The sequence below is a fragment of the Sphaerodactylus townsendi genome, unplaced genomic scaffold (assembly GCF_021028975.2).
Source record: "Sphaerodactylus townsendi isolate TG3544 unplaced genomic scaffold, MPM_Stown_v2.3 scaffold_18, whole genome shotgun sequence".
NCBI classification, from domain to species: domain Eukaryota; kingdom Metazoa; phylum Chordata; class Lepidosauria; order Squamata; family Sphaerodactylidae; genus Sphaerodactylus; species Sphaerodactylus townsendi.
Genome location: NW_025950341.1, coordinates 2,004,851 through 2,030,891, shown reverse-complemented (window position 1 = coordinate 2,030,891; position 26,041 = coordinate 2,004,851). Strand labels below are relative to the sequence as shown.

The 26,041-nt window shown below is 41.9% G+C and overlaps 1 protein-coding gene across 1 annotated transcript in view; it reads left to right on the top strand.

Moving 5' to 3' along the window:
• The first annotated feature begins 14,089 nt into the window (after positions 1–14,089).
• Positions 14,090–26,041, top strand: part of HMCN1 (hemicentin 1) — a 414,195-nt gene continuing 402,243 nt past the window's right edge. Inside the window, exon 1 of the mRNA XM_048482504.1 lies at positions 14,090–14,118. The gene's annotated coding sequence lies outside the window, so the exon portion shown is untranslated. The remainder of the gene's footprint in view (positions 14,119–26,041) is intronic.

Here is a 26,041-nt window from a genome sequence, read left to right as displayed (position 1 = left end):
TTGATCCTGGGCCATTAAACTCAACCTGTTCCCAGGCTATCACTATCACTGGGAGATGACACCCATTAAAGCTAGGCATACGTATAAGTCAAGACATCTTCCATGAGATGTGCTACATGCCTGACCATACAGAATATCTTCAGGATGGTCAAATCTAAAGAAAATGTTGCTCATTTATCTACAGAAATGGACCTGCAGAGTGCCCCAAAGAAAAGGTAGGTTTTGGAGGCATGGGACCCCTAGGTGTAAAAAGACTCAGAGCCCAACATTCCTAGTTTCTCTCAACAAGAAGAGAATAGGATGCAATATAACAAAATTGGAACAGGAAAAAATGCGCTGCACACCTGCTGCCACCAAAATTTAATGCATGACAAAGTGCAAACTAAATATCACATACACCTCATACCATCTACTAAGTGTAAAAAACACAAGAAACATGAATACAATGTGTAAATCTAACTGCAATATCTCCTATTAGTGCAAATATTTATATATAAGCAATGTCCTGTGAATAGTCCTGTACATGGATTGTTGTTATCATGGTAACATTAGCATAGTAAGTATGATAAGTTCAGGAAATAAGTTAAAAGGTATATTTCAAGTAAAGATATCATTTGGACACAAAATGCTGAGCTGGTGTCAATTTCTTCCTGTAATGCTGACTGCTTGGAAAACCTCACATAGTTCTTAAAGGAGAAATTCCCAACATTTCTTAAAGCTGCACTGAGTTTGAATTTCCGTTGGAGATGTAAATTGCAGTTGTCATATATCTATATAGACTGTGTTGAAAACACCAGTAAATTTGCTCCAAAAATTATGTACAACCTCACTTAAGGAAATATATGCGGGTTACCCTAATATTCTAATATAAATACATGTTGATAGGGTAATACACCGCACCTGGGATGCAGTAACTCCAGAATGCTGCATGCGTTAAATCAGAGTTTTTGAATTGAGTTCTTCTTCAGTGAAAATTATCCTCAATGCAGATTCATATAGCCATAATGTAGTTATGGGTTCTATAAATTATTAAATATAAATACATTCGTAATATTATATCTTCTCTAATATAAAATAATATAAATACTAAATATCTCATAAATATATTCATAATATTACATTTTCTTTTATGTAAAAATTGTAAATAAATAAGGTAATAAATACTCTTAAATGTATAAATACAATAATAAATAGCTAAATTACTGGATAGTTATATAAAAGATAAAAATACTTACATTATTCCAACTTAATGTGGATAATTGGGTTGTATTCAATATTGTGGATAATTGGGTTGTATCCAACAAATTCAGAAGTTACTAAAATCTGCTTATAAAGAATGAGCAGGATCCTTTAGTAGTTGGGTCAGAACAGGAGGAAATGAATGGCTTTGTTTCCATACCAAACTCACATCTTTGAAACCCTTCAATTATCTCCGTCAAGGTCTATTCGCTTGAAGATAGTTGTAGAGTGCACCAAATAGTTACCTAGCAACCTCAGGCACCCTCTAAACTGCTGGGCCTTCCATTCCAGCATACCTCAGTGGGCAGCATAAGCAGAGCTTAAAGGACATGCAAGGTTATAGAGTTTATGAGTATAGACAAATTACTAATATTTTATGTGAAAACTTTCCATTTTTTACAAGTTCAACATATAGAAAAAGAAAAGTGCTAATAGACCAGCTAAAAAGTGCCAAGAGGGATTCAGAAGGCACAATCAGAATGGGCAGCTGTAAAAGCTACGGCTGAAGCAGCGTCAATGGGGCCTATGTGCAATCATGACTATATTGTGTGGTGACAAGCTAGAGGGATGTCAGACCAAAGGCCTGTGTGAGTTTAGGATGCCAGCCTCCAGGTAGGACCTGAGGAAGAGCTGCTGGAATAACAACTCATCTCCAGACTACAGAGATCAGAGTTTCTGGAGAAAATGGATGCTTTGGTATTGTATCCAGTCGTGTGATTCAGCAGGTTTGCACCACTTCGGCAGAACCAGTTGTTAAAATGGTGCTTGTAAACAACCAGTTGTTAAATTATTTGAATCCCACCACCAGAACTGGTTGTTAAATTATTTGAATCCCATCACTGATTGTATCCCAGTGAGACCCCTGCCCTTCCCAAACTCCATCCCCAAATCTCCAGGAGTTTCTCAACCTTGCGAGTCTCTGGCTGAAATGTTTTGAAAACGTCTTCAGTTGCTGTGCAATTTCTTGACTACATTTCCTACGCTTCTTTGCTTCCCTGAACTTTCTCCTCGCACCATCTTCTGAGCTCACTCAGTTCTCCTTCACCTATTTATTTACAGCATTTAGCTTGTTCTTTTATTTGGGGGGGGGGGATCTTTGAAGCATTAAGTATATAAGAATGCAGCACGAGGCTGTGAATAATTGAAGCATCAATTCAACACAGGACTGAAAAATAAAGGAAAAATCACAAAATGGCAGCCAGGAATCATTTCAGGGAGTAAGTGCGAACAAAAGGGAGGTCCAGTCTTGCAGGACAGAAAATGTTTTTCAAACGTTTTAGGAGATTTGGGCAGAAAGGGCCTTTATGTAATAACCATCCCCCTCCCCCCATCCCCTACCTGTAGCCTGGGGACCCTAGTGTATGTGTGTGTGTGTGTGTGAGAGAGAGAGAGAGAGAGAGACAGCTCCTGTATTTTTTTGTAGAAGGAAAATTTCAAGCTACCAAACTGTTCTGTCTCTCTTGTGATTAATTGTTCTACATAGCTATTTAAGGCATACAGGAGCCCCATTCTTCTTTTTCGTCTGGTCACAATCTGAAATGTTTTTGTTCTGCAAGGCTGTTGAGTAGAAAATAAAACTTTTGCCCTTTATCTCTGTCTCTTCTGATAAGGGTTCATTTTACAAAACACTCTGTGATGTCACTGTGCTGCAAACTTCCTGGTAGCCTGAGGCAGCTTCAAGTGATGTAGAATGGGAAATTCACAGGGAGTGATATCATTTCATCTACAGGCCATCACGAGGAAAGAGTAGAGGGGACACAAAGCTACTGTTTTTAGTGGCAGTAATGTGTCATCGTGTTTAATTCAAGCCCCGTGTAACCTGTCAATCCACCTTAGTATTTTGAAGCTTCTTTATTTACAAGTAATCTCCCATTCTTATGACTTCATGGTCTACACATCAAGCCATGTTACCAAATAATGATTTGGATTTTGCAAAGATGTCTGAAAGCTGTTATTCACTTCTTTTCACTCCTCATTTTGAGCCCAAGAGGAAGGCTGCGGATTGCCAGTCTGAGGACATGTCTTGTCTGGCAAATTATCCCTGAGAGAACAGCTGGTGTCTAGCTGACAGGATGAGTAATACATGTGATGCATCAGGTTGAGTCCCACTGTGGAGCTAGACCAAAATAAAAAGCATTGGGAAAATGAAATAAGGTAATACTGAGGGGGAAAGCCACAAGCTGGCAAATGGAATAATAACATATTTTCATTGCTTGAGACTGAAAAGACAGTGGTTGCTTTTGTCCATCAGTGCTTCCTCTGGCTGTGGAAAGTTTAACAAAATATTTCACACAACTCATCCTCTTCCCATGCAGGGAGCTCCAAGATGGAAGAGGCTGTCCAGTTTTTATCCTTTTTGGGAGCCCTGAGCAAAGTAAGATGCTCCTTATCCACTGTGTTTTGTAGAGGGTGAACTTCTCACTTTGAGAGGAATTTCCCCAAGAATGGAGGAAACCGCGCTGTTTCCTTTCTTCTCAGGGTTCCTGTGTGAATGGGAGGGTGTGCAGAAGGCTTTGTCAACCATTCCCCCTGATTGGAGATCATGGGAGGTAGGGAGGCTGCCAAAACGGAGAGGAAACTCTCACATATCACATTGGTGCTTCTCAAGGGTGGTTTTAGTAATTCTGGGGCCTGGGCAAAAAGTCCAGGATGTGGCTCCAAAATCACTGCCCTCTGCCAGGTCCAACAAGGGTTGGCTCTCATCCCATGCAAGATGAATGGGAGCCAGAAGCCAACTGCCTATGTCCCATATGGGGAAAGTGTGAGCTTTGACAGGAGCCTGCTCTTCTTTTCCCTTTTCCCTCCCACCCCACCCCTAACCTTTCAACCCTCACCCCTGCTAACCTTACCTATCCTCATGCTCTCCTACAACCATCCCCCACCCCTAGCCACATCTTCTACCCCACCACCCTAAGCCTTACCTTTCAACCCTCCCCCATGCCTCACCTTGCCACCCTGCCCCACCAGAACCCTCACTTTTCTTACCTTCCCTACCTGAAGCCTCCCATTCCACCCTCTCCCAACTTGCCATCTCAAGCCTGCCTTTTCAACCCTCCCACCACCTTAAGCCACTCTGTTCCATCCTCCTCCACTCCAGCCCTCACTTTGCCACTCTCCCCATACCCCACTCCTCTCCACCCTTCCCCTACCCTCACCTTCCTTCCTACCTCAAGCCACACTCTTCAACCTGTCCCACCCCGGAGCCACAGATGCACACCCAGGTAAGTGTCACACCTTGAGCAAGAGTGGGGTGGGGGCTGCTACAGCCCCACTAAAGCCCATTGTTGGGGAGATCCTTCCTCTTCCACCCTTTTCTAGGGCCCATTGCATCTTCCCAGCAATGGACTTTGCTGCTAATAGATTGTTTGGTCGTGGTAAGAGAGGGTGGCTACCCATGGGGGGAGGAGGGCAGAAAACTGAGATTTGGCCCCAGGCTCCATTTTTCCTAGCTACGCTTCTGCTTCTGTGTCATCAAAAATTCTTCAAGTAAAGGGATGAGGCTAGTCCTCTTACTAACTAGGGGAAAAGAAACTGTGCCACTTCTTTCCTTGCAGAGTACCTTGAGAGTGGATATGACCTCTGAATTGGTTAGTTTGGAAACTTCAGTTGTTACTCTGAATGGTTCAGATTGCTTCACCATTGGCTAAGAAAACTATTAATATGTACAGTATGTTATGACCTTGTTTGGGAGAAGAAATCACATCTCAGTGAAGGAGAACATGATTTTGCACAAAGAGGATCCAAGATTCCATTCCCAGCAACCCCAGATAAAAATGACTAAGATAGCCAGGCTCGAAATTACTTCTGCCTGTGGTCATGAGAGTTGTTGCCAGTTGATATAGTAATTCACCAAATGTTTAAAATATAGTCACAAAAATAAAACACAGTGCTTTAAAAAAATGTATCTGGAAGCCGGCCATTAACTGTGGTTTAAATCCCCCTCCCTAAAATGTCTTTGCTCCCCCTATTGGACCCTGTGAATGGTACATTTTTTTGAAATTATTTTCCTTTCAAAAAATTGGTTCTAAGTTGTGTCCCTCTTCCCGTCTCTTTGGATTCTAAAAGTAGAAAATCTCCAATCAGTGTTTTGAAACAGTGAATGGCTGGATGAAGTCAACAAACTGAAACTCAGTCCAGACAGGACAGAAATACTTTGATTAGAAGGAAGGCCAGCTTAACAATTGATTTACTACCTGTTCTGGATGGGATTGTTCTGTCCTGCAAAAAGCAGTATGAACTGGTTACTACAGAGAGCAGCAGCCTAGTTACTACTTTCAGTGGCAAGCTGTGAAGTTCATGCCCCAGAAAGTCCATCTGCCTTACACTCTCACTGTTGGCCTTCCAGAAGATGGTACAATTGTTTGTATTCTGAAAGCTTTTGATGGTTTTATTTTCTGTCCTTTGGTTTTCAATCTCTGTTAATTTTATAGTCTCCTTCACTTTTTAGCACTGCTGTTTTATAAATGGGTTTCTTAATCTATTAACTTATTTTAAGAATCACAGATTCTAATTGCGCTGCTTGTTTTCTAAATTTCTGGCTTTGATTTCTTTTGCTATTTCTGTTTCTAACAGCTTAAGTGTTAGTATTATTTATGTTTTGTTTGTTGTTTTATGTCTCCTTTTCCCCCTACCAAAGCAGGGTTTAGAGTGGCAGTGGATTAGAAAGACACAGTATAGATTTTTAAAATAAAAGTGGAACCTATTGACTAATACACACTATTACGCCATTTACCAAGCACATATTGACTAAGGCCCTTTCTGCACGGGCCTCTATGCGCCCTCACACCGGCAAGAATTCTGCCGGCGTGGGGGTGGAGGCCGTTCGCATGCAAGCGTGCGAGCGGCCCCAGCAGAGGCCGGCGCAGGAGAGGCGGCTCCGCACGGAGCCACCTCTCTTTTCATCTTCCTCATTTCTCAGCACTGCCGTCGCCCTGCTGGCCTCCTAAGCCCTGCCCACGCTGCCCTCCGACCTCCAGGGGTCGGAGGACAGCAAGGGAGGGTCTTAGGAGGACAGCAGGGCGACGACAGCGACGAGGTAAGTGGGGGAGGGACGGGGAAACAATGTGTTCCCGGCGGTGCTGTTCGCACCGCGCCGCCGGGAACACGCTGTTTACTCAAAAACTACCCTTTAAACGGGTGTTTTTGAGGGCGGCTTGGCGCCGCCCTGAGGGAGGGGAAGGGGAGCCAGGTCGGCGCTGCTGCGTTTCAGCAGCGCCGCCTGTGCGAACGGTGGCCTGAGGACGGCATTTTTGCCGTCTCCAGGCCGCCGTTTTTGGCCCGTGCGGAAAGGGCCTAATTATTTAGGTGTGGACTATAGGCAGTTCATCTTTCTAATGTTGAAAGATCTTCAATGGTTGCCTGTTGCTTCCTTTTCCAATTAATTTGCTACTTTGGGTTATCTTAATTATTGCTGCCAGTTGTTTATTGTTAGTTTTGAATTTGGTGATTTTAAGTTTAGTGGGGTGTGATAGTCAAGGAATGGAGTGTGATTATTTTTAACTTGTGATCATAATTCTGTGAAACACCTCAGAAACACCTTAGTGGGGAGATAGGATAGATATATCTAAATAAATAAATGTGTCTCTCCCGCTGCTACTCCTATGAGTATAAGGATTTATCCTGGTCCAACTTCAGGATGGATTGATACCTCCTCAGAGGATTTCCCTACTGTCCTTGCATCAAACCCCTATATTGCTTTTTTTAGAAGCCTTGTAAAAACATGGCATTTGATTGTTTTTTTCTTTTATACATGTTTTGTGGTTATTTTATAGTTTCTGGATTCTTTTCCTCTTCCTTTCCTTTCCTGTCCTGTCCTATCACAGACTTTAAAAATGAATGAATGATGTATGCCTCTTAGGCTCCTCATTGGTGAGAAAGGTGAGGCAGAAATGAAGTAAATTAAGCGTGCTGTAAGCTGTTTGGGCAGAAAGGCAGGATATGTTTTAAAACAATAATACAAGGATCCACTGCACTATTAAAAGTAGCGCTTGTAAATAAAATTGGACCTGGTTTTATGATACTTTATGTGCCAGATGATGTTAACACAGGGATCTCAACCCATTGAGGCAGTGAAATGAAAACAAATGCTGGTGTTTGCAGGTTCAGAGAAAGAGCAAACAATCCAGGCCTAGAGTCTTATATACTCTTATAAATCTGATACTGGGAGACAAGGGCCCATTCTGCACAGCACAAATAAGACACCCTGGGGGTGGAAGAAAGGTGTCTCAGGGAGAAATTCTGCACAGCTTTCTCCCCAAGAAATTCTTAGGATGCCTTATTTCAGTTCGATCTGTCTTTTTTTGAAGGTGCTCAAATGTGGACTTTTTTTTCTGAAGTTGTCTGCAAGTTGTCTCCTGCTAGCTGTATGGAGCTCTTTTCCACCCAACCTTTAAAGCCTCTTGTCAGTTTCTTCTGCTGCCCAACATTTTGTGCTGCAGGGATTCTCCATGCGCACAGCTATTTGGTGAAAGTTACCCCGGACATTTGCTCTTCAGGCTCTGATTCTGTGTGCCTTTTCAGCCTGAAAAGTACATGGCTGTACTCTGTTTGTCCTCCTAATTCTGGCAATATGTAGTTTTCCTTAAAAAACAAATGAATTCAAAGCTATGCAGAAACGATTTCAGAATCACAGCCAATTTTCATATTGTGTCTGTGTAGCTTTGAAGACAGCTCATCAAAAATAAAAAAGGAGGAACTACATATTGCTGTAATCACAGGATGAGCTTACAACCATGTAATTATTGGGCTGAAAAGGTGCCCAGAATCAGAGCCTGCAGAGCAGATATCTGGGGTAACCTTCACCAAATAGCTGTGCGCATGGAGAATCCCTGCAGCATAAAATGTCTGGTACAAGAGCTTTAAACTTGGGCAGGAGGAAATGGTGGGTTGGGGGGAAAGCCTCTTTCTCCTCTGAGGCCTTTTTTGTCCATGCTATCTGAACAAAAAAAAGGTGGAGACGACTTTTTAAAAGATGTATTCAGGACGTCTTATTTGCGCTGTGCCTCATGAACCAAAGTGAATTTCATATAAATATCCTGAAGTCAGTCCAATTTCTGTTATTAACATAATCCATCATCTGATTGAACAGCTGCAGTCCTGTACATCTTTAGTAGGGTATAAGCCCTATTACACTTGGCTAAACTTGCTTTCAAGGTAACAGGAATAGGACTGGATTGCATGTGAATATTGTTTCATTCTTTGCAGAAATTAGATAACCATAGCTATACAAGGTATCTTTTTAATCTCTTGATTATATGTTAGCCTAGAGCATAATTACTACCTTTCTCTGCATGTAAATGAATTCTACAACATCCGCCGATGATTGCGTTATCCTTGTGCCTCCTGTTCTTTTCATTACCACATTGAAGTTTTGTTTTTTAATCCATGATGGCCATGATGGATCCATGTTTTTTTAATCCATGATATTTCTTTTAATGGTGGTCTATATTAAATGATGATTACCTTCTTGTTTGAAAGAAGTAGCATAGCATTTTGTTGGTACCAGTGGGATCGTTGTTCCATGTTCTCCACTTTTCTGAATATGTTTATTTTTTATTTACTTATCTCATTTATATCCCACGGTTCTCACTAAGACTGAAGATAGATTACAACCTATAGGAAACCATTCTATCAGATAGTGCAAGATATCCAGTATCAATGCAATGCGGCTTGGATGGCAGAAATCAGGAAATAATGCAAACTGAAATCTGTCTAAGGCATGCATAGCATATACAATGCAAAGACTGGCTTACAAAGGTGTAAGTCAGTGCAGTAAAAGCAGGATGGGCAAGCCCAAACACTGGGCCATTATTGACCTATGGGGTGATGTCACATCATGATGTCTATTAGGTAGATCTTGTTTATGGGGTGGTTTGTCATTGTTTTCCTCAGTAGTCTATACTTTACCCTCAACAACCAAACGGAGTACTCATTTTACTGCCCTCGGAACAATGGAAGGTTGAGTCAGCCTTGAGCTGGCTACCTGAAACTGATTTCTGTCTGGATTGAACTCAGGCCGAGAGCAGAGCTTTGACTGGGGTTCTGCAGTTTCCCACTCTGTCCCACAGGGCTCCTTAAAAGCCAAGAGACAGGCACAATAACCAGTGCAATGGACTACAAACCCATGCCTTTATAAAAATATGCAACAGGGTATTATACTGTTGTTCTTTTCCCTTTGTAAAAACAACCCTGCAGAACGTTTCTGTTTTGGACATTCTGTGGCATGATAGAAGTGTGGGAGCCATCACCGAGACTTCATGTGTCTGGGCAGTTCTGATCTTACCCATTCACACGGCACTTTTACAGGGCTTTGCTTGCTCAGAGTGGGAGAGATGTGTCCTGCCAGTTTGGCTAGTTTCCAATTAAATAAAAAGTACTGGCACCTTCCAATGTTTTTAACATCTGTTGCAATGCAAATGTGATAGACTGTGAACTATGCTTTGGAACAAAATGAGATATTTTTTAAACTTTAAATTTGTTTCATAGGATCAAAACAAATAGGATGTAGAAAGGTATTTTTAAAATTGTTTGACTTTTCCCCCTTTCAAAGTCGCCGTGACGGAAGAGATTGCTGATTTGGGAAAGAAACACTGGGGGAGGGGATCATTGAAGCAAGATAGAGACTCTTGAAACAGAGACCGGCCTCTTCATCTGTTATAGCTAAATAACATGGCTTTACTACTGCCTGTCTAGCACTCCCAAATCCCCCAAAGTACTTCTGCAATCCAGAAATCTCATAGTGTTAATTCCCCATTTGAGATCTTAAGTGCTAGTGATTATCAGCTGGGTGGTTCAATGGTTTGCTTGTTGTAATATAATTTTCCTTGAAGTTTCAGAAAAGGAAATTAAACTTGGTATGCTTGCTCAGAACACAGCTTTCCATCTCGCATAAGAACATTTCCATCTCACACCCTTATACAAATAAACAAATAAGCAGTTGCATACTGATTTTCAAAGCAGGGGGAATGCAAACAGTTGTAATGAGCTGTCTGCCTTAGAGCCAGTTAGTGTTCACATTCAGAATATTACCATCCCTCCCAGCAATTGTATACTGTTCCTGGAAATTATGCAAAGTTCTTGTTGTAGGGTTATGTCTCAATGGCAGTACTTCGTATACACAGGTGGCTGATCAAACTAATTGCATGGAAATTACTTATCCCTACAGTAGGGTGTACCGTATGAGACTGCGCAGCTGGATATTGCTGAGAATAAGTTTGTTACGTTTTGTCTCATTTAATATATTGGCTTGCATCTGATGAGTTTTATTGCTGCTTTTGCTCTATGAACTGTAAAGGTGACTTGTCTAAGTATAATCAAACAATATGTTTTAAAAGTTTCATATTGTATGGCTTTGACACTGGCTTTTCATTATCCCAGAGATGCAGAAATATGTTAATGTGTGGAAGTTGTGCTTGGAATATGCTTATTAGTTGTGGTTCAATACACTTATGAATAATCTGGCAGGCCCTACTTTTGCCTTCTGTAACATTGTAATTAAAAAGAAAAAACCCACCCTCCAACAGTTATCAGTTAGATAAGGCAGAGCCAAGCTCTAAACAAAGAGTAGTAGTAGTAGTAGTAGTTTGGATTTATATCCCCCCTTTCTCTCCTTTAAGGAGACTCAAAGGGGCTTACAATCTCCTTTCCCTTCCCCACTCTGTGAAGTAAGTGGGGCTGAGAGAGCTCCAAAGAACTGTGATTAGCCCAAGGCCACTCAACTGGCATGTGTTGTAGTGTGCAAGCTAATCTGGTTCACCAGATAAGTCTCCACAGCTCAATGGCAGAGTGGGGAATCAAACCCAGTTCTCCAGATTAAAGTGCACCTGCTCTTAACCACTACACCATGCCGGGGGTATATGTGGAATTGGAGGATTACAAAGTACTGTATAATTCTGTATACGGTAAGTCAGACCCTGGTTGCAGTTTACAGTTGCAGTCTTGTAAACCCCACTGAATTCTGTGGGACTTATTTCTGGGCGAATATATATAATGTGAGGCTGCCAAATGATCAGTAAAAAATGGACCAGCCTTGCTGCTGTGCCTTTATCGACTTGACGTGCAATAATCAGTAGGAGTAGTTTGTCACTGGATGGCGATAAATATTATGCTCTGCTAATGGCACATTATGCACCAAGTGTCTGGTGCATGGCAGGGGTGAATGTCCATCACAAGATTTCTTGTATGGATGTATTTTCCCGAGCCTCACTTTCAATTTCCATCCTTCCCATGCCAAACAACACCACTTTAAGAGCAACTTTAATTTTCTTCGCTGCTGGGCTGGGGGGTGGGGGGACGGAGGAGGGGGGAGATTTGCCAGTGAGTAAAGCTTTGCCCGGACATCTTCCCCCTGCCCACTACCAGCTCCTCCCATGATCCCATCCCTTGTACTCCCATGCCCACCTTTCCCCTTCCCCCTTTTCAGATTTATTATTACTTAATTTTTTTTCACTGAGATCCTTCATGTCAGGCTCTTGTTTGATTCTTCAGCCTGCTTCAGTCAAACCCAGTCAAATCCAGACTGCCAATCCTGCCTTAGACAGTGAGTATTGCTAGAGACTCATGTTTGACTGGTTTCTGTTCAGTACCCAACCTTACTCAAGTAGAACATGTGGAAGACCTGGGATGGGGAATCCACACAAGAAATATATGAAATGCATATCTTTATTCCTTAATCGCTTTATGTTATTACTGCAGGAAGACTAATCAGCTGAGGTGCGGTTTCAACTGCATGTGTTTTCACTCATCCTGACCTCTACATTGCAGTAAGTTCTGGGAAAATCTCCAATGCTGACAACATACTGGTCACCTTCTCTGGACTGTGTGAGTCTATAGATTTATCATTGAATAATGTCATGAGTTTGGTTGTCTGATTACTGTGAATGAGAATATCACTATGGTTTTGCCTGAAGCAATGTTTAATGGGTGTCAGGAATGTGGCAAAGAACCTTTGTATTAATGTAGTGTCAAAGGCTTTCACAGCTGGAATCACTAGGATGTTGTGGGTTTTCCAGGTTGTATGGCCGTGTTCCAGTGGTATTTTCTCCTGACGTTTCACCTGCATCTGTGGCTGGTCACTGATGCAGGCGAAACGTCAGGAGAAAATACTACTGGAACATGGCCATACAACCCTGGAAAACCCACGAACCCGGGAAAACCTTTGTATTACTTTAATGAATCCCTCCTGTGTGTGTGAGTGACCAGTACTCTGTTGGGTTATGGAAATGCAATTGAATAATCACAAAGCAGTTTGCCGGGCGGGGGGCGGGGTTCTTTCAAAATAGGAAGGACAGAGAGCAGTAGATTGAGAACAGTGTTTGGCAAGCACTTGCTTCAGCTGACAGTGTAGCTGGGGGTATTTGTATATAAATTGCTTGCTAGTACACATCCAGAGACCAGCCTATCATAGAATTGCATGTTTTCTTCCATTGTATTTTTGCATATCTCTATATTAAGCAAATAGCACAAAGATATCAGTAGTCATTAAGCAAATAGCACAAAGATAACAGATATCAGTATAAGAAAACGAAATCCTCTAGGTTCTCACCATTTGACAAAGTGGGTAGTGACAATATTGAGATGCACAGAAGCCTACTGGATGAACTACAGTTACAGGCAAGTGCACTCAGTATTTGTGCAAAGATGAGGGTGTTTGATCTTTGCCTGAAGATGGAGTCAGGCTGACCTACTGAGCCCTACTGACCTTTGTACTGCATAGATGACTCAATTCTTATATAGCTAGCCAACGGTCAAGAGAATGCCAGCTTCTCTTTTAACATTATTGAACACTTTGCACCTTTCACTCATGTATGTTGCAAATGAGGTAGTTTCAAACTAGCTGGATAAGAAAGGAGAGGGATTAATTTACTTTTCTTTGTGGGACTGTCCCAACTGGCATGGGGTGCAAGGGATCTCTGCCAACAGTTGAAGGATGGAAAAGGATATGGCAGCCAAGATTACTGTTCGCATGGGATTATTGGAGCACTTTGTTTCTGTTAGAAAGATGGTTTATGCAATCGGGCTGTTTAGTAGCTGAATCTGGTACAAGGGGATTTGCCCTATGTCTGAATTATTGAGCAGATAAAATCAAAATGCTATGCTAGTCCTCAGATTCTCCATAAATTAGGTAAATAGACCTTTTTTTCATAATTCATTCTGTTTCTATTAGTCACAGGGCATCAAGCACACACACACTACATGTACATGTTTATACTTATACATAAATCATGTGTTTAGCACTAATTACAAAAATACTTAATGAACCGTTTGAAATGTGGCCTACATTTCCTATCTGGCCTGGGCCTATTACCAGCTCTGCCCAGCCCGGGGTTTTGCTACAAAAAACACCAGATTCCACATTATTTGCCATGTTCTACCTAGCCCTGACTCAACAGGGTCAGTCCTGCCTCAAGCTATCATGGGCATCCCCCACTGGTCTTGCCCTTAGAGCCAGTAATTTGTGTTAAATCAAACGTGAAAATCCCTATGTCAAAGCACCAGTCTTTGATGCCAGCATCCCTGTACAAACCTCGCAGTTCCAGGTATCAGACACATTTCTCAGACCACTGCATGGTAGTCTGGATCAACCCCTTTGCAGCTAAGAGGTCTGAGCTTATGATAGAGAACTTCATTCTCTGCACACAAAAGTATATGAAGCCATTAGGACCTTTTCTACAACTCTGCAAACAGTCTCAGCCACTTCATCTGCAATGCTGAGCCACCCCCTTCACAGTTCTGGGAATTGGCTTTGTCCCTGCATTAGATACCAAACAAACTGGAGGCCAAGGTTATACTTCAACTTGGTTTGAAGACTACACCCCCCCCCCCCATTCAATAGAGCCAAGATTGCATCAGATGCTGGCAATGTGCTCCTAACAGGCAGCAGTGAGTATAAGAAGAATTGTTCCCACCTTATTTATGAGCTGCCTGCAATGCTTTGCATGTGTGATGAGATGTTTGGGGGAAGGGAAGCTCTGCAGTTAAGCTAGTTGGACTCAGTTGGACCTTCCAGCTAGCTGAACAAAAGCCTAATTATCACAAGCTTGTTTTTTGCACCCCAGGGAGAAATATTGCAAGCTCCAAGAGTTGCTATGGGAGCAGAAGCCGTTAGATTTTAAGTACCAAAGTGAATTTGAGACTAACTCTGGCACTCCTCACCTCTTCGTAAATTGCTCTTTCTATTTTTTTCCATTTGTTGTGGGTACTGAAGATATTTCGATCTGCTTTAGCATGTCATGTTTACTGATGTTTGTAAACTGCCTCTTACGGTGGGAGCCTAGAGAACTGCTAGGTAATTTCCAAAACGAGGTAATTTCAAACAGGCCAGAAAATCTATTTGCTCCCAGCCTTGAAGTTCAAAAACTCTCACTTCAACAAACAGTTTGCACTCCCTACAGTTTAGGTTGGATGTTGATGGTTCAGTTCAGACACAATGTGAATTCATACTTTAATTACGGTAACCACAGTGAGTGTGATTGTCTGAATGCTCTGGCTAGTCTGCTAACTATGGTTGATTGTGTGGTCAAGTCACAGGTGATTTATGATGACCCATAAGGTTTTCAGTGCGAGAGATGTTGGCAGGTGGTTTGCTGTTGCCTGTGTCACAACACTGGTAGCCCAGCATTTTTAGGGGAAATCCAGACATGACCACACCTCTCCAGGAATCACCAAAAATTCTATGGTAAAACCAGCAGGAAGAGTAAAAGACCTGGTAATCCTAACCTGGACTGAACAATGAGAACTTGTAGCTGACAAGTAGATTTGGCAACAACGTAGCATATTCAGGTGTCAACTATCTGAATTGCCTCCAATTTAAAGTGCATTGGCAAACTTGCTTGATGTGAATTAACTTTGAATCGGTTGTTGGCAACACTGTTGGAATCCACACTGAAAAAGGTTAAACAGACCATTGCTGTTCTGGTGCTAAAGAGCAGGGGGTCTATTAATAAATAAACTGAGTTGTGACTGGACTTTAAACATGCCAGAGGAGGTCAACAATAAAGATCTTGACAATTTGCTTTTGTCACGTTGGCCACAATGTTATATATGTATATGTCTTGGGACAGATAAGATATTGAAACTAACTGTGTGAAACAGTCTTGGAAACCTTTGTTCTTAAGGAAGGCTGAGTGGAACTGTACAGTAAGAAATCTAAAACAAATTTGGCAAAGATGATAAATCTTCAGTTCTGGATAGGGCTCTGCGCAGGCCTCAACATGGCAAGCTGCAGCAAAAAACAATGGGTTACAGCATTACATCACATTCCCACTCACGTTATCGTATTTTTGTGGAAGATGAGAGACTTACTCCCCCTCCATGATATGCCCACTAACATTTGGCCCAAAGTGCACAACTCCCTAGCTATGCTTTTCAAGCAACCGGTACATGTACAGAGAAAAAAACAGGAACATTTTGGGACTCAACTCCTGATTAACCAAGGCAAAATGGCACCTGGCCGATACCATGATCAGAAAATGTGTTTGGGGGTACGTTTCAGGGAGGACAGGCTGCAACAGTTGGCGACTCAGAAGAGTTGAAAAGTGTCATGACATCAGGTGGGAAGATCAGGGGGGTGGGCCATGGGGTTCTGCTCCCGTGGTGTTTGCACCGTAGCGGGTTGGTTCAGTGCGGGATCAAATTAGTGATTTTTGAAAATCTCAGGATGAGGGAAATATTACGGGACAAACCTGCTTTGGGACTGAGAACCGTGCAAACTTTTTGGCCCTTACTCAACCTGGAATATTTGGACCATGCAGAAACTACCCTTTTTGTGCTGTTTTTATGTTCTGGCTGGTTTTTAAATAGTTGTGTTGATTTTTAATGATTTTATACCATTTTATGGTTTTATCATACTTTACTTTGCAAACTGCATTGAGAAGATTCTGTGGAGCAGCAGCTGATACATGTTCTAAATAAATAAATATTCATTCCCACTCTTTCACCCATGTGATGCTAGCAGGAAACTTGCTCTCAACACTCTTAGCAGTTACATGCTTAGCTAATTGCCACTGTAAAAGAGCAGGCTGCACCGTTTTCCATGCTCTGAAACCTATTTCTAGTACAATGAATGCTCCCAGTTTTTGCTTTCTTGAAATGGTAACTTGGACCCAAGCCTGTGTTTACTGAGAACTAAATCCTACTATATTCAATGGAACTCATTCTTGGGCAAGAATATGTAATATTCTTCATGTAGATTAGAAGAACCTTAGAAGAACCTTCATGTAGATTTGAAGGAAAAAATAAAGCCAGCAGGAGGACAGATTATATGCAAGTACATTCTACTGGTACTTGCAACATTGGGAGTCAGCAAGTTATCTTAAAATCATGATGCCAGTAACCTAAAGTACAATTTGTATAAGATGAACACAAATGGAACGCTGCAGTAGTGAAAGAAATGATCTGCGGAATGTTACCCGGGATCATGCTGTTTTGGTCTAAGCTGCTGGAGAGGCGCAGCTGGCGGGGCGCCATCTCCCCAAAGCAGGTGGACTGGGCCAGGATTAACACTTGTTGGTCAGTTTCGAGTTTTGTTCAGTCTAAAGGGGGACGGTGCATAGCCCATTGGGACATTACACATAAACTGCCCCCCCTTTATAGGGATGACGGAGTTCACTTGTCTTCCTGGGGTATGGACTGTTGGCTGCATAGCATATGTGGCGTATTGTGTGATTGGCTCAAGGTATAATTGGCATTGGTGGGAGCTGGAGGCCAGCTCTCTGGCGGATTGCGCATGGGGGACTGATCTTTAGTTTGGGTCAGCGAGTGAAATACCCGCTTTATTGGAATCTCCTTATGAGGTTTGGGGTGGAGCAAGCCAAGAGGTAACGCCCAGACATGGGCTTCTATGGCTTGTGCCCCTGGCAGCACAGAGTCTTCAGGAAGTGGCAACCGCCCATCTGGAATCTCACTGCTGCTCCAGTGTGTGATAATTTTTCATCAGCAGGTGTGCTGTAGAAAAATTTAGGTGTCTGGTGGACAGTACTCGGGCTGCCCAGCACACAGATCAGACCCCTATGCTGAGCCATATGCTTTGTTTGCCTTGAACTAATTTTTTGTTAATAAAATGGCTATGGCCATCTTTTCTCCACACAAAAAGCAGGTTGTTTGTCACATGTATTCCTGGAATGTCTAGGAGGGCTTTTAGTTACTTCCCTCAAGCAGCAAATAGGGTGAAAGGAGACCTCTCTTTTTTTTGCACTCTTCCCACTTCTCACTTGCCCATGAAAGAAATTCCTAGAGAAAAAAACCCCAAGAAGATGTGGTTGCTGGTTGTCCAAAATGTCTGAATCCAAGTTTTTTGTGGGAGCAGTGCAGGGAAGGAGAAAAGAGGAGTTTGGATTTATACACTACTTTTCTCAACCATAAGGCATCTCAAAGAGGCTTACAAACTCTTCCTGTTCTCTCCCCAAAACAGACACCCTGTGAGGTAAGTGGGGCTGAGAGAGTTTGGAGAGAACTGTAACTCGCCAGCAAGCTTCATGTGTAGGAGTGGGGAGACAAAACCAGTTCACCAGATAAGAGTCTGCAGCTCATGTGGAGGAGTGGGGAATCAAACCTGGTTTTCCAGATTGGAGTCCACCACTCTTAACCATTACACCATGCCGGCTGTCAAAGAATCTTGAGCAAAACTGAATAAAATTAGACTACAAAGTCTGCAGTCCTAAAACAACTTTCCTGGGTGTAAGCCCTACTGAATACATTTGGACTAACTTCCGAGTGGACTTGCTTGGGCTCTCTAAAAATTTGAATTTATGTTACCTTATTTTATATTTTAGTATTCCCAATTATGAATGCTGTTCAAAACAAGTCTACGTCAGTGTTTCTCAAGTGTCTTCTAAACTCACCTGTTTTCTGAATTAAAATAGAGACAAATCTCACTGTTGGAGCTAAGAAAGTTTTCTTTTAAAGTGTTATCAGAAGGGCCCACACTCTGCATGAATCTGGACGTGAAATTTGGAAACCGCCTGAAAAAAGAGCCCAGCTCAAAACAATGAATCACGAGGAGATGCAGCAGTGAGCCTCCTCTGGGAAGTCAGTGTTTTGAGCTCATGAGAGGCTTTAATAAATAATTGATTTAATTCTTGAGGCGTTTGAGCATTTCTTTCAAGGCGTCTTGATTTGCCTCAGTACAAAGGTTTAGAATGGCAGGTCTATAGTATGCCCAAGTGATCAAATGGACATTTGACATCATTGCTTTAAAACTCAGCAAGGCTTGTAATTTCACTTTTTAAATGTGCATATTGAAACTGAATTGCAATCAGCAATTTTTAAGCAGCGTTTGGTCCGCCCATTTGGGAGACTTGGTCCAAAATCTTTGCTGGCTTGTTTACGTTCTTGTACCTAAGGAGAGCAGCACTATCAGTAATTGCCTCTTTGTCGGAAGTCCTCATTGTTATGTTGCTGCTTGTGTTGTCCTTGAGGAAGGAACAAATAGTCCAAGTTCTCATGGGACTCAAATTGGTTCAATGTTTGTATCCATTAAAAAAATATGAAAACTGGGTCTAAACATCCAGTTCCACAGTTATATTCATAACACTACAAGCTTTTCTCAAAGCAAATGTTTCCTTTGTTATGTTGACGCAGATGTATTTCCCTGCCAGAAGCAAAACTTTTTCTTCAGTTATGCTGCTTTCTTTCTCGGGGAAAGCAAATCCTGTGGCACTTTTATTTACACTTGCTGTATGGAGTCTGAGTAAGAACTTCATCTCCGGTGCTTCAGCGTGAAACATTTGTCATAGAGGTAGCAGAGGCGTAAATCTTAATTCTCTATTCCATAGATATGTTTGTTTCTTCACTAAGGTCATTTCCGCATGGCAAAATTATACCTGTGTACCACAGTTTTTTAAAACCTGATTCTAGTTTCTCCCGGTTTCTCCCTCTTCACGGCTGCCCATTTCTTTCCAGGAGCCGAGTTAGGACTGGGAGGTAATACTCCAGAGGAATTATCAACTGACCTTCAGTCAAAGTGTTAAAACTTAGGTTATTAAAATGAGTTACTTAGGTTAGTAAAATGAGTGATGTTTAGAGGGTTTACACAGAGATAATCAGTGCCAGATTTAAATGAAGATAGGCCCTTGTGAGGCCCCTCCCAATCCCCCACCCTCATGACTAGAGAAAGATGGGGTCCACAAAATGGAATCCACCTCAGTGAAGTCCTGGAAGGACAAAATCAATACAGAAATCGATCCTGGTGTCGAGTTATTGGCTTAAGACTGTATTATACTGAAATGGAGTGCAAAGAAAATTACTGGTCGGCTCGCCCCTCCTTTCTTCTGGTGACACTAGCCCTTTCTAGTGTGGCTCGTCTTCGCCCTTACAGGGCAGCATCAGCTGGTCTCGTTTCTCCCCACCCCGAGCAGCAATCATGCCTCGTGGTGATTCATAGGCGTCTTTATACCACAAACCTCCTAACCAGTCAGTGCTGAAGGTCAAAAAGTTACCCACAATCCGCATGACTCATGGGTACTATATAAGCCTGATATGGCGCCACAAAACTATTTTCATTGAGAGACATTTCAACAAAATTCTGACTTATGTTGATGGCTGAGCACCACCGAAGATTGTGCCTCAGAACTATGTCAACAACGCAGTTTTAGTTAGTCTGTTTAGTAGCATGAAATAGTGGTTACTCCATTTATTTGAAGTTAGTTTCTTTCAAATATGGCTCTATGATTTTAACTTGGTTTTAAGCCATTGCTTGTTGACAATCTCTCTCTCTCTCTCTCTCTCTCTCTCTCTCTCTCTCTCTGTGAGTGTGTGTGTGTGTGTGTAGAGAAGGGCAACAAGGATGATTGAGGGACTGGAGGGACTGGAGCACCTTCCCTATGAGGAGAGGCTGCAGCGTTTGGGACTCTTTAGTTTGGAGAGGAGACGGCTGAGGGGGGATATGATTGAAGTCTATCAAATTACGCATGGGGTAGAAAATGTTGACAGAGAGAAATTTTTCTCTCTTTCTCACAATACTAGAACCAGGGGGCATCCATTGAAAATGCTGGGGGGAAGAATTAGGACTCATAAAAGGAAACACTTCTTCAGGCAACGTGTGATTGGTGTTTGGAAGATGCTGCCACAGGAGGTGGTGATGGCCACTCACCTGGATAGCTTTACAAGGGGCTTGGACAGATTTATGGAGGAGAAGTCAATTTATGGCTACCAATCTTGATCCTCTTTGATCTGAGATTGCAAATGCCTTAACAGACCAGGTGCTCGGGAGCAACAGCTGCAGAAGGCCATTGCTTTCACCTCCTGCATGTGAGCTCCGAAAGGCACCTGGTGGGCCACTGCGAGTAGCAGAGAGCTGGACTAGATGGACTCTGGTCTGATCCAGCTGGCTTGTTCTTATGTTCTTATGTTCTTATGTAATCACTGGTGATGGAGTTGCCAATCTCCAAGTGGGATCTGGAGATCTCCCAGAATTACTACCCACCTTGCTAGCTATTGGATATCCTATTGTTTTTACATTGTTGTTAGCCACCTTGGGTCCTGAGATGCCTGGGAGAAAGGAGGATATATAAATAGGAAGGAAAGAAGAAAGAAAGAAAGAAAGAAAGAAAGAAAGAAAGAAAGAAAGAAAGAAAGAAAGAAAGAAAGAAAGAAAGAAAGAAAGAAAGAAAGAAAGAAAGAAAGAAAGAAGCCAAGCCTGCGCGGATTCATTATGATCTATGAATCCATAGGGATTCATTGTTTTCCCTATTTATATTACATAATATAATTGTTAATGACTGACAATCATCTGCTCTGCATGTTTTGAACAAAATTAAGGTAGAACTGTGAAGATAAGACATGGTATGCCTTTACTTACACACTAGTGTCCTTACAATAATTTGCTTTATCAATGAGTTTTTAGTGTAGTCCTTTTGACTTTTTGAGTGCAAATGTCGCATATGATTATGTATACCATTTTTTTGCAGTACATATCATTCTGCAATCCATGTTTATTAATTAAAGGGGAAGAATTTCTTCCACAGTTACTCTCCCTTTAAGTCTTATACATTCTTTTAGCAAGTCAGGTTTCTGCACTAACAATGGTAGTCATTGAATTATTATATCAGATAATTTAAGAGCAAGTAAGGATAGCATGCTTCACTTCTAATTCAGTGGAAAGAACTTGTTATATGCCCATTCTGAATATATAGAACAAAATCCCATTTCTGTTGGGAAGACTGATATTAGATCATCAGCTCCTTGGCACAGTCAGCATATCAGTTATTTTTATGTGATGATGATGATACCTAGTAGAGTGTAATCAAATAAGGAGCAGAATAATGGATTAAACCAATTTATTAAACCTCTTCTAAAATTCTAAGGTATTGTGGAAGGAGAGAAACGGTATCCACTTATAGGAGGGATGGCTAGAAGCAATCTTTAATGAATAACATAAAGGCTACACAATCTAATTAGAATAAGCATGGGTGCATCTTGAAGACATTCTCAAATAGGTTAATCGTGTGAAGGCTTTTGCTACAAGAATAATCCCTACTCTCACCGCTCGTGCTGTTGACGTCAATGGAATTGCTTGTAGGAGATTGGATTAGTTGCATGAGGAGAGGTTGGTGACCTTTCTGGCCTTAATCTGTTACTTCTGTGACCCTCCGTATCCTCAGTCTACTTTATCTATTTTTAAACTAGGAGGTGGCATGTTAAGATCAAAAGCAACTGTCATAATAATATTAATGATATTAATAATAGTTATCTAGAAAGTATTTCCCATGTATAATCTCAGTTATCTTTTCAAGGGACCTGTGAAATTTGGTCTATATTATCCCCATATTGTGGATTTTGGGAGGGAGGGTTAAAATGGAGAGATTAGTTACTGCTTAGATGGATTCATGATTCATGGGAGATTTGAAGAGGGCTTCCTACTTCACAAGCTTAACCATTGTGCTACCTCCAGCTTTTGCTGTAGGTTATAGTGTTCCTAGCCAAAGGGTACCCATGAATTTAAAAAGCAATATGAGAAAAGTCCATGACTAGCCTGTTTCTAATAGCTACATTTCCTATCTAATAGCAAATTTATAACTCAGAACTGGACTGTAAGGCAGGTCAGTGCCATAAATTATGTCTTTTATTCAGAGGAGAACACTGCAAAGGCACAATTTGGTTCTTAAGAACAGTTTGTTCCTACTTTTTTGTTGTGTTTGGGAACTTACTGTATTTGGGAAATTCAGGCTGGGGACTGACAATTCTCTGCAGAGATAGTGGAATCCAAAACAGAGTTACTCCTGTCTAAGCCCATTGACTTCAATGGGTTTAGATTGGAATAACTCTGTTCTGGATTGCACTGCAAATATTTAAATGGGAGCCTATGCTACAACTTTGTACTGGGCTCCCCGCAAATGATGCTGCACCTGGACCAATGAACAAGTTTGTTTCATTCTAGCTGGTATCTCTCAATTTACCCCATGATTTGTCAGTCATTTTTATTCTACAGATGTTGTACAGAGAACCTGAACAAATGAGTGCATGGTGAGATCATGCTTATATCCCGCTTTTCAGCAACTTTGCCTGCATTGCTGTTCAGTCTGATTGGAAACCTTGTGATTTTTTTAATGTGGCTCTGTAAAATCATTAACATCAGATGCAAGTGTATGACATCCACAAGATCACATGAATCACTATACTCAAGAGCATGACTTAAATAAATCTAAAGACAAAGAAAAGGCAACAAGAAGAAAAAAGATCCTATTTGGTCCAAGGGGGCAGAAAGAAGCTGAAGATCAATTATATGTATCAACAAATATTTATGAAGTATATGGAATTTTAATGGATCTTGTACATGGTTCATACAAGAGTTTGTTATAAGGGCCTGTGACGTGAGATGCCTCCAAGTGCTTATAGCAACTAGTGATTCCAGAATCAACTATGGATACCAACAGTGCTGCAAGTTGTCCAATTTCCTGCTTGCTTTCCCTCTGTCTGAGTCCAGTCCAAAGAAGAGCCACCAGCAAGGCTTTCCCGGATGACACATAAAGGATCACAATTTAAATTACATTGTCAAAGACTAAGTGACTTGGATGGGAGATCCTTTGGGGGGGGGTGCATGTGTGAAATACATTCTTTAATTATCTGAGGCAACATTCCTAGGAATGCAAAATTTTCCATGGCCATTTTGAAGTGGTGGCTGAATAGTAATCCTTTTGTTTGTATGCCTAGTTGCTGTTTTTTTCTTTTCTTTTTCAAATTCTTGCTATGCAAGTTATTGCCTTTAATGGATTAAGGGCAAGAACCACAATCCCTGGGCTAACCTTTTACTCTTTCAATGATTTTATGGAATCATTTGCTGCAGGCAGTCTACTGCTCTGTTTGCAAATACTTTTGTTCCATGTTCCCACATGCATAGTTTAAAATCCCAGAGTCTCTGAAGGCACACAGGTGGTACAGGTTCTAGGAGAATTCAGCAAAAATTGGTGCAGGAGGTTTTTTCTTCTTTGGACCATTCTTACCATTGTCCTTTGCAGTGTCCTCCGTTTGGCATTGAGCACAATGGTCCAATAGATTCAAGCAGATTCCTACTGTGAAGAAACTGGAGACAGAATTCTTTCAATAGCCTACCACTGCTCTTTCCCTCTGGTTCCCAGAGAAGAAGCATGAATACATCATTTATTTTGAAGGTAGTGTTAGGCCCACTGTATATGGAGGTAGGCAGAGGCAGGCAAGCAATTAGTTCTGAAGGAAATGAATTTTGGGCTATTGGAGTATATTTTGATTACAAAGGCGCAATATAGAACCACTGAGCTGACCAGAGAGAGAAGAGAAACACTGTTAGATGTTCTCTGTTCTTTGGAAATAGAAGAGGAAAATGCCAGCAGTGCAAACTGGCATAGTAATGTGGCAGACAGAATCATCCTGAGTCTAAGAAGTGGGTGGTGCAAGGCATCCAAACCTATGCCGCTGCTTGTTATAAACCTCTAAGCTGGCATTTCTCAGGGTTTACAGATACCTGGGGGACAATGAGTCATTTTTGATCGTCTTTCTGGAATAGGATGATGCCGACCATGGTAGATAGCAGAGGCATTCAGAAGGAGATTTGGGTGAGAGACAAAGCAGCCACTGTGACTTTCGGCCTCTTCTAAGAGCTCCAGGTCTCAAATGGATGGAGGATTCTATGGACCATGCAATTAAAAAGGGCTGAGGAGGTATCTGAGGAGGACAAGAGGAAGGATGAGAAGAAAAAAAGTTTGGATTTATACCCCACTTTTCTCAACCATAAGGGGTCTCAAAGTGGCTTACAAACTCCTTTCTTTATCTCCACATCAGGCATTTTGAGAGGTAGGTAGGGCTGAGAGAGTTCTGAGAGAACTGTGACTAGCCCAGGGCTTCATTTGTAGGAGCGAGAAAACAATCCCAATTCACCAGATTAAAGTCCACTGCTCATGTGGAGGAGTGGAGAATCAGGCCCAGTTTTCTAGATTAGAGCCCACTGCTCTTAACTACTACACCATGCTAGGTAGTTGTTATCCCCTTCCTATACAGGTCTGGGGGAAAGGGCTGGTCCTGTGTGTGGTGGGTTCCAGTGAGGGAGGTCTTGTAGGGGGTCAACAGGGTTTTAAAGATAAAAACAGTTGTCTTCTCTTGTTGCCCTGAGATCTGCTGGACTCCCTCAGTCTGGGCTGCTGTCTGTTGAGCTGTCACACTACCTGCTGGTTTCTCCCTCTGGTCAAAGTATTTGTCACTTCTCAGATCTGGAGACAGGCCCAAGTATAACAGTGCCCTAGGCAGCTACATAACATGGGTACCAGAATTCCAGAGATACCAATCTCTTTTCTGCCACTGCCTTAGAAAGACAGAAATGCTTCCTGTCCTTTTGGACTTACCCACTTTTTCCGTGCCTGCTTACGTCAAGAGGCGCCACCATTAATCAGTGTTGGTGACAGAGCCAAACAATTGGGGGTGGGGCAGTGTTTTCAGCAGATTAATTGATTTGGAGCATAATAGTGCATGAAGGGAATTTATTAAAATTAAAAATGGAAATGCATGACTGTCCACTAATAGTCAGGGCATTGTGACATACAGCAAATTGCTGTTATACACTGGAAACAGCTGATCATTGATAAAAGGGGGCATTGTAATTAGAAGACAGATGGAGGTATTTAGCCGTGACTGCTTTTTGGGGTGCTGACGTGGGAGTACTTTCAGCCAAAGCTCACAAGATTTAGAGGTGTCAAAGCAGGCTTTGCCGGAGGCCTTTCAGAATCCAGAACTATGCTTGTGCATCTATTATATATGACAGAATAATTACACTGCCAAAAAAATACACGAACGCCTTTTATATTTTGGCTTCAGGGGCCCTGGCTGCAACTGGTCCAGTGCACATTTGTGTGTTCTTCTGACATGCAAACAACTCTGCTTTCATAGTGATGGGAGGGACCCTGGATCCTGAAATGACATTGATTTGTCTTCACTTTACATCTTCTCAGGGTGTGAATTCAGGAGAATTTAGTCCAGCTCTATGCCTTCTAAGCCCTGAGGAGGATTGTTGGTATGCAGTCTCTTGGAGTTAAATTCATGTGTTGCATTTTAAACTCGGTCCCAAAAAGAATATGTTTCTTTGCAGGCAGCAATGCAGTTTTTTTTCTGAATTGATCTTTCAGACTGAATTAGGGTTGCTGTTCTGGGTTGGGTAATACTAGAAAATTTTGAGGGTAAAGCCTGAAAAGGGTGGAGTCTGGTGAGGTCAGGGATTTTAATGCAGTATGATGCCATAGAGTTCACCTTCCAAAGTAACCATGGTCGAATCCCCACTTGAAATTTGCACGCAGATCCAAACCTGTTTGTTGTGAAACCGTGTCCTTTTCATCGGAGTTTCTCC